Source organism: Elephantulus edwardii, unplaced genomic scaffold (genome assembly GCF_000299155.1).
Source record: "Elephantulus edwardii isolate Elephantulus edwardi_28Jun2011 unplaced genomic scaffold, EleEdw1.0 scaffold00051, whole genome shotgun sequence".
Taxonomy (NCBI): Eukaryota; Metazoa; Chordata; class Mammalia; order Macroscelidea; family Macroscelididae; genus Elephantulus; species Elephantulus edwardii.
This window is the reverse complement of record NW_006399801.1, coordinates 1,295,341-1,304,725: the sequence shown is the minus strand read 5'-3', so window position 1 is coordinate 1,304,725 and position 9,385 is coordinate 1,295,341. Positions and strand designations below refer to the sequence as shown.

General features: G+C 40.2%; 1 pseudogene; it reads left to right on the top strand.

The window, feature by feature from the left end:
* Positions 1–8,099: 8,099 nt before the first annotated feature.
* On the top strand, positions 8,100–8,428 carry LOC102865380 (annotated as a pseudogene).
* The last annotated feature ends 957 nt before the right edge of the window (positions 8,429–9,385 follow it).

Sequence of the window (9,385 nt, the reverse complement as noted above, 5' to 3'; positions counted from 1 at the left end):
TCAGAGATACGTTGGAAGACAAGAGTCCATTCTCTCCCAGAGATTTAGCAACATCGCCCCCAAATCAGCCACTGAGAACCTTTGGAGCACAGACCTCCTCTAAAACATATATAGAACCCAGGAGTTAGGAAAGGACTCAGCAGCGACTGATTTATTTGGGAGTTTTTATTTACTTTGGATGAGTGGATAGATAATGAACACTTCACTGGAACAGATAAAGGGAAAGACTGTTTAAAAGGAACATATGACCAGGCATTTTATGTACAACAGCCCAGAATAAGAGGTACATTGCAAAGAGAACTGGATAGAGGGGAGGGAGGTAACTGTGCAACAATGAATGATATTTTTTAAAGAAGTGAACTTGGAGAAAGGAAAGGAAGGATTGTTGTTGTTATGTGCCGTCGAGTCGTTTGTGACTCATAGTGACCCTATGTACAACAGCCCTAAACCTTGCTCTATCCTGTGCCAATCGCATTGCCTGATACACCCATCCCGATTACCCCAGTCACTGAATCAATCCACCTCATAGAGGGTCTTCCCCTCCTACACTGTCCCTCTACTCTATCCAGCATGATGTACCTCTCCAAAGACCTGTCTCTCCTTGCAACATGCCCAAAGTAAGTCAGACGAAGTCCCAGAATCCTTGCCTCCAAGGAGTAGCCTGGTTTAACCATCTCCAGGATGAATCTGTTTGTTTTCTTGGCAGTCCATGATACATTCAATACTCTTCTCCAGCACCACAGCTCAAAGGTGTCAATTCTCCTTCTATCCTCCCTAGTCATTGTCCAACTCTCTGATGCATAACAAGTGATTGCAAAGACCACGGGCTGTATCATGCGGGCCATAGGGGATAATAATTTGCAACAATGAATGAATGACAATCTAACTTTTCTATAAACACTCATTAAAATTATAATTAAAATAAAAAACTGTATTTTTTTTTAAAAAAGCCAAACTTCATTATGGATTGTATGACAAAATGTTGAAATCCTCACTACTGGACCAATAAGCAACATCCTGACAAAAGGAAAAAAGACTGATCATGTCAATGATAACGTAATTTTACTTGGATCCAAAAATTATCACTTGTTGTAACAACAGTCGAGAAAGATGAGTTGCCCCTTCAACAAATGGTGCTGGCAAAACTGGAATGCTACCTTCAGAAAGCTGAAACAGGATCCACATCTCACACCATACACAAACATCACCGCGAGGTGAATAAGAGACTTGGGAGTAAAGCCAAACCATAAAGTTCATAAGAGAAAAACTGGGATCAAGCTTTGAAGCCCTAGTCTACAGTATAAAGAGACTCCCAAATACAGCTAGAAATGTATAATCTAAAGTGGATACAATTGATGAATGGGACTTTTAAAGATTAAATCTCTGTATTCATCAAAAACTTTTTCCAACAGGGAGAAAGAAAACCTACTGACTGGGAAGAAACATTTGTCAATACCATCTCAGACAAGAGTATCATAACAAAAGTTTATAGAATACCCTTGGGCCTCCACAAGGAAAAGCCTGATAACAAAATGGGCAAAAAAACATGGAAAGAATTTTCACAGAGGAAGATATTCAAGTGTCCACCAGACACATGAAGAAATGCTCCAAATCACTGTTACTGCTACTCAAAACCACAATGAGATACTATCTCACTCCAGTAGCAGTGATAAAGTTTAACACGACAGCAAGTAATAAATGTTGGAGAGGATGTGGTGAGATAGGAACTCTTATACATTGTTGTCGGGATTGTACAGTGGTACAACCACTCTGGAAGGCAGTTTGGCACTTCCTCAAAAAGCTGAACATAGAAAGTCCCTATGACCCAGCTATTATTCCATTGCTTGGAATATATCCCAATAAAATGAGAACTGAGGCTCCAAAAGAGATTTGTACACCATTGTTCATAACAGCATTATTCACCATCACGAGAACATGGAAACAGTCCAGATGACAAACCACAAATGAATGGACTGACTAGTTGTGGTACAGTCATTCAGTGGAATACTACACAGCATGCAGGCACAATATTTTGTAAATTACTACCTAACTTGGGAGGTTCTGGAGAACGTTATGCTGAGTAAACTAAGTCCCACAAGGACAGAAACTGTATAAAACAATTATTACAAAATGATCCAAGGCGGGGGGTGGGGTGGAAATAGAGGTGTGAGGATGCGGGGTAGGGTGTTAATCATAGGGTTGCACAGTTTGATGGGTGGGTGGGATGAAGGAAAAGGGAAGGATCTTTTGTGAAAAACAATGTATTCAAACTCTGTAAATAAATCAGAGTGAGATACACACACACACGCACATAACACACACACCCCTTAAAAAAATGAGTTGCTAACTCAATCCCACAAGGACAATTACTGTATAAAAACACTATTATAGAATGAGTACGAGGATCCAAGAGTGAGGTAGAGTGGAAGCAGAGGGGTGAGGATGGGCAGGGCGGAGGGTATTAATCACAGAGTTCCACAATTTAATAGGTTGAGGAGGTGAAGGAAATAGGAAGGATCTTTTGTGGAAAACAAACTATTTAAATTTTGTAAATAAAGCAGTATAATTTTTTTAAAAAGCCAAAGATAACAATAACCATCTTGAAAGTGGGACAGAAGTATATGAACCATGAATCCAGAATCACAGAGTGATTAAATCTGGAAGGATACAAGAGAGGTGCAAGGAAATTAAAAAAAATGGAAGTGAGAAAGTAGAACCAAGGAGGATGCAATAATTAGAACTGCGATCCAACTCCTTCCAGAATCAATCCAAGAAGTATTCTTACCTATTGCAACATATTACTGCAAAGTGTATTATGTCCACAAGCCACAAGTGCCTAGAACATCATACTCACTGTCTACTTATCTTCGAATTTTAGTTGTCAGAATCTTTAGTGAAGCTGTGGTCTGCTACCCAGGTTCTCATTTTGAGACTTATACATTCATTTACTCATTTTCTCATTTAAGTCACATCAGATGCTGACAGCTCAAAGCTGAGTCCTTCTAGAGAATTTAAATTATTCATCCAGTGTGTGGACCCTGAGATTATAGGAGCCCAGTCAAAATTCTGAATGACCACCCAGTTCAAGCACTCCTAAAGTGTCAGGCGAGACCTTGGTTGTAACTACCTCTCAGTGCAGCAGCTTCTCCTCTATCTAATCCTCATTGCTTCATCTCCTTAGAGATGTTACTTCCAAGAGCATCCTTCAAAAAGTGCCCTGTATATAGTATTCGTTCTCAAAGCCTGTCTTGCTGACATTACTCCACCCCAGACATTAACTTTCCCTGTTAGAAATATTAAAGTAATGGAGGTCTAGCCTAAATTGTCTTTCCAATGGTCAACAACCCTACTCACCAGACCTCAAGGTGATCATAAACCCAATATTGTTCATTAAAAAGTCCTTCAACCCTGAGATGTTAAGCAAGGTTGACCAGGAGAAAGTAGTAGTATCATAATCTTCAAGTTGGAAAAGATTTTGGATACTACAAATTTACCTGCTCCTCAGAGTAAGTTAGAATCCCCCAGGAAAATATACTGTCTACATACTACTACTGTCTTTCTGCCTTGTGTAGTGATCTAACCTTCCTGGATCATCAATTTCAGCCTCTTCATTCTGTGACTGGTCTCTAACTTCCACCCCAGAGACTTACTTACATCCTCTTCATTGACTCATTTCTGGTCTTCAATTGACTGCTCTTGAACCCCAAACCCTCCTGATTAAATGGGACCACTGTCCTGCTCTGGGACATAATCTGCACCCATCCAGCTCATGCCAGCTGGGATCCATGACAAGTGTCCAGGGTGCCCAGGACAGCTCAACTACTGCCACAGAGCAAACAAGAGAAAGCACTAGGGGAAGTGGCAGAACATAAGGATAATGAAGGCAGTGTCTTCTTGTGGATTCTCACGCAAATAGAAGGAACTGATGGAAACTTATTGAATGTTTTTGACTCCCAAGGAGAAATATTACCAATGCTGCTATGGCTGTGGGCATGAAAAACTGACTTAGCAGGAAAACTTGGGAAGTAACATAAAACATACACCTCTAGATTCTAACTTGAGGTTTGAGGAAAACAGGGTAATTATCTGACTACCTCTACTGGTCACTGGTTGTGGCCTCCTCGTCTTCGTTGGTGGTGGTATTACATCAGCTCTAACTTGTTTTACATAATAACAAAAGAAACAAAGGCCAGTCTTATACCATTTTCATAATTGTTGACATGTCTGAATCCATCTTGGCAGCTATTACGGCAATCCATCACATTGAGTTTCACTTGTTTTCAGACTCTTACTTTACCATGATGTCATTTTCCAGAAATTGGTCTTTCCTAATGATGTTTCCAAAGAGTGTTCACCACCCTCACTTCTAAAGAAATTCTGGTTGCATTTCTTCTGATCTTGATTGGGTTTATTTTTCTACCAATCTATGCGATGGTTAATACTCCTCATGAACTGAGCTTTTCAAACGTATCATTTCTTCTCTTCTTTCTCTTTTATTGTCCAGCTTCAGAATACATTCAAGGAAATGAAAAAGATCAAGACTTGGGTTAGATATTCTTTAGTCTTCTATGTCACATTTTTACTTTGTAAACATTAAAGTAGATGTTGTATCAGATTTCCCCAATGCACTATGTCATCTATCTTCTGGACTGATGCTTCCACAGATGGTGATTGTTGATCCAAATAGAACTGAAATAACTTGGAACTTGGGGGGGAGGGAAATCTAAAGCTGCCAGTGATTTCATTTCCATTGCTGGAAAGGGCTATGGAGAGACGGGATGTCACAATGACTACTACAATGCACTTCAGCATGGCAGAGACTGTGAGGATGGTACAGGATAAGGCATCATCTGTTGTTCATAGGGTCGCTATGAGTTGCAGTCAACTTAATGGCACCTAGAAATTATATTTTCAAAGATAGAGGGTCAGTGAAGAAGAGAAAGGTCCTCAATCAGATGGATTGACATGGTAACCACAGCAATGAGTTTAAGTGTGTCAGAGATGATGAAGAGAGTGCAGGAGAGGCCATGGTTTAAATCTGTTGTTCACCAGTTCACTATGAGTCACACTCAACTTGACAACACCTAACAACAATAGGATGGTTATATCTTAATTTCTTAATGGTACTTCTTAATGCCCAGTATGGACAGACTGACATTTTTGTAAAAATCTGTGAGCAGGTACAAGTAACAACCATTGGAAATCTTCAGAATGCTCAGGTACAGTGAGATCTGAGGTCCCTTAAAGGCACTGAGAGTACCTGCTTTGAGCATTGAGCACATGAGAAGGCCGTATACCTTGTTCTCCTCACCTGACACTGTACAGGTGGATTACACTTGGTTTCTTGCTGAAGTGACACATCCTGCTCTGTGAGGGGCATGTAGCAATATGACCAGCTTCAACAATATGGCTCAGAATAAAGGAGCCCTGGTAGGGCACATATTACCTGCTAACCCAAGGGACTAAAAGGCTGGCTTTTAAAATCTACCAATTGAGAAAGATTAGCATACAGATTCTGAAACCAAATGAAGAATTGCCAAGACTCAGAACAGACTAGACAACTATGAGTCTTGTTTTTGGTTCAGAATAAGGCAGGACAAATGGTAAGTCGTATTGAAGCTGATTTCTAAAACTGCTGCCACTGTTGCTGGGTGTCATCAAGCTGACTACAACTACAGTAACCCTATGCCCAGCAGATTTCAATCCTGTCCTAACCTGTGCCATCCTTAAAATTGCTGACATGCATGAGCCCACTGCTGCAGTCACTGTGTCAGTCTATCTGCTTGAGAGTCTTCTTATCTTCTGTCATCCCTCTACCGTTCAAAGCATGATATCCAAGGAACAGCCCCTCCTGCAATATGTTCAAAGTATGTGAGACAAAGCTTTATCGTCTCTGCTTCCAAGGAGCACTCTGTTTTCACCTTCTCTAAGACATGTCTGTTTGTTCTTTTGTGAGTCTATGGGACATTCAGTACTTTCTCCAACATCATAGTCCAAAGGCTTCCATTCAGCTGTCATCCTTATTATTGTCCAACTCTTATATGCATAGCAAGTGACTGGAAAGACCAGGGCCTGAATCAGGCACACCCTAGTCCTCAAAATGACATCATTGCTCTTCAATAATTTTGAGAGGTCCTTGACTGTAGACTTTTCCATTGCAATATGTTTCCTGATCTTCTGACTGCTTGTACCCAGGTACTTATGTAGATGTGGATCCAAGTAAGATGAAGTTGCTCACAGTGTCAGTCTTTTCTCCAAATAACATGATGTTGCCTATAAGTCCAGTGGTAAGACTATTTGTTCTCTTGATGTTGAAATGCAATTCATATTGAAAGCTCTAGTCCAGTTTTCTGCAGTAAGTGCTTCAAGTCCCCCTCACTCTCAACAAGCAAAGTGTGCTATCTGCATAGTGAAGATTATTCAAGAAAATTTCTTCCAAAGAAATTTCTATTGAAGATTCCTAAAAATGGCTACCCCTAAAATGGAGACTTCTACATTGATAAATTTTCTGTACATTTTTCCTCAAAAAGTAATAGTGAAAAATAAGCAATAATACTGAAAGTTTATTTCAACAACAATAAAACAAGATATACAATTAGCCAATACATAAGAGAACATTCAACATCATTAGTCATTTAGGAAAATGTAAATTAAAACTACCATTAGATGTTATTTCTTACCCATTACGATGGTTACTGGCTGGCTAAAAGGGTAAAGTACTCAGTTGTTACCAAAAAAATTAGAGATCCAAGATGACCCACTAACCTCAGAAAGAAGGTCTACTTCTGTGACCTCCTAAAAGACCTATGGAAGATAGACAGCTATACCTGACACATACAGGGTCACCATGAGTTAGAACTGACTCCGTAACCATTAATATTTTAAAAAAAATACAGAAAATTAGAGTATTTAACAGTATGTGAAAAAAAAAAAACAAAAAAAAAAACGGGAACCCTTACACACTGTTGTTGGGCCATCAGTGAAATACGATGTAGCTACTAGAGAAAACAGCTTTTGCTAAAAGGCCAAACACTTGTTTATAATATGACCAAACAATACCACTTGTATATGCCCAAACTGTTGTTGATGTTCTGTGTCGTCGAGTCATAGATGACTCATAGTCACCCTATGAATGAAAGACCTGAACACTTGTATAACTTTCATCGTTCCTCCACATTCATAGGGTTTCCGGAGGCAAGCTATTTCAGAAGTGGATGCCACTCCTGCTTCCAAGCTTGTTTTAATCGGGGAGCACCACCAAACATGGTCCATCAAAGGTAACCATCATCCCATTTTGAGACATTAATGTCACAGTGTTTAGCATCACAGCAACCACAAGTTACCAATGTACAGCAAATGGACATAAGCCTACACAAAAACATGCAAACACGTTGTCATTGTAGCCACAAAAAAGAAACAATGCAAAATGTCAATCAAAGGGAGAATGACTTAACAAAACATGACAAATCCATCCATTATACTACTACGTGAAAACAAAAAATAATAAAGTACTGACACTTGTTAAATAAAAGAAACCAGTCACATTAAACCACATATTGTTTTTTTATTAATTTAGTTTGTTTATTTTTCATTTCAATGAACATCTACAGAGATTTTGGAATTCCATTCATCCATTGTTGCACCCTTCTCCCCGCACAAACCCCTCCTCCCTCCCCCTCACCCCATTTGCTCCTCTCCTTGAAAAGCAAAGTAAACCACATATTGTATACTCCTATTTACAAGAAATACCAGACTATAGAAATCAGTGTTGCTATTGTTGTTATTATGTGCCATCGAGTCACCTGAGATTCATAGTGACCCTATGTACAACGGCTCTGAAGCCTGCCCCGTCCTGAGGCTGTCTCACTGACTTTGAAACTCCTATCCCCACTGCCCCAGTTACTGGATCACTCCATCTTCTCTGGGGTCTCCCTCTCCTGCACTGTTCCGCCACCCTTCTGAACATGATGTCCTTCTCCAAGGATTGGTTTCTTCTGGCCATGTGCCCAAAGTATGTGAGACGGAGCTTCAAAATCCCAGCCTCCAGGCTCGTGTGCAGCGGTGGGATCGGCAGCAGCTGCAGCGAGAGAGCTGGCACAATGTCTCACACCATTTTGTCGGTACAGCCTACCAAGAGGCCAGAAGGCAGAACTTATGCAGATTATGAATCCGTGAATGAATGCATGGAAGGCGTTCATGCAATGTATGTGCATCTGAAGGCAATGAATCCCAACAGTCCTTCAATCACATATGATATCAGTCAACTGTTGGATTCTTGATGATCTGGCAGAAACTCAGCTGTCTTGCTTACCGAGCCAATACTCAGACATATCAGCCTTACAAAAAAGACTGGATTAAGGAGAAGATCTACACGCTCCTTCACTGGAAGGTCCAACAGGCTGGAAGACAGTTGAGTTGGAAGCATTGAGGGAATGGGGTAGACTTGGAACACAGGTGTGTACAGCGTGCTGTTGTGGGAGTTTTGTATTATAGTCCTGTTTCCATTTTGTTACACTCTAGCCAGGATTGAATGTATTAGATGAAATGTGAAATTTGTTTAATCTGAAACCCCTATTGTCCTTTTTTCCTTCCTCCCCCTTCTTTCTTAAACATTTTTATGATGACTTTTAAAGGAAGTTGTTCTCTGTCAGTTAATGCTGATTCCAATCCTTCAAGATGTGCATACCTACGTTATAGCATTCACTGTATTAACCCTTCTGCAAAGCAGATGAGGTAGGTGGGTGACAAAGTTTAGTTATGTCCTCAAAATAAATCTTAGTTGTTTAAAAAATAATTTAAAAAAATCCTAGTTTCCAAGGAGAGACTTGGTTTCACCCTCTTCAAGACATTTGTTTTTTTGGTGGTCCATGGTAAGTCGAAGATTCTTTTCCAGCACTACAACTCAAATGCATCAATTCTTCTTTTGTCATCCTTAGTCAGTGTCCAGTTTTCTAATGCAAGTAATTGCAAAGACTATGGCCTCAATCAGGCACACCTTAGTCTCTAGACTGACATCATTTCTTTTCAGTACTCTGGAAAGGTCCCAGACAGCAGATTTTTCCAGTGCAATTCGTCTTTTGATCTCCTGACTACAGGTGCCAAGACTGTTGATTATGGAGTTGAGAAAGCTGTAATTGCTAACAACCTCACACGTCAACTCCCACCCAGGGTAATGCTATACACAAGAGATTGTCCTATAACATCTTGACTGCTGCTTCCACAGATGGTGTCCTATCCTGTATCATCTCCATGATCGCCATGATCGCTCAAGCCTTTGTTGTATTCACTGTGCCCATACAACTCATTAAAGATCTTCCTCTCCTCCTCTGACCCTGTACCTTTCCAAGAACTGATGTTATTTTCTAGAAACTGGCCTCTCCTGGCA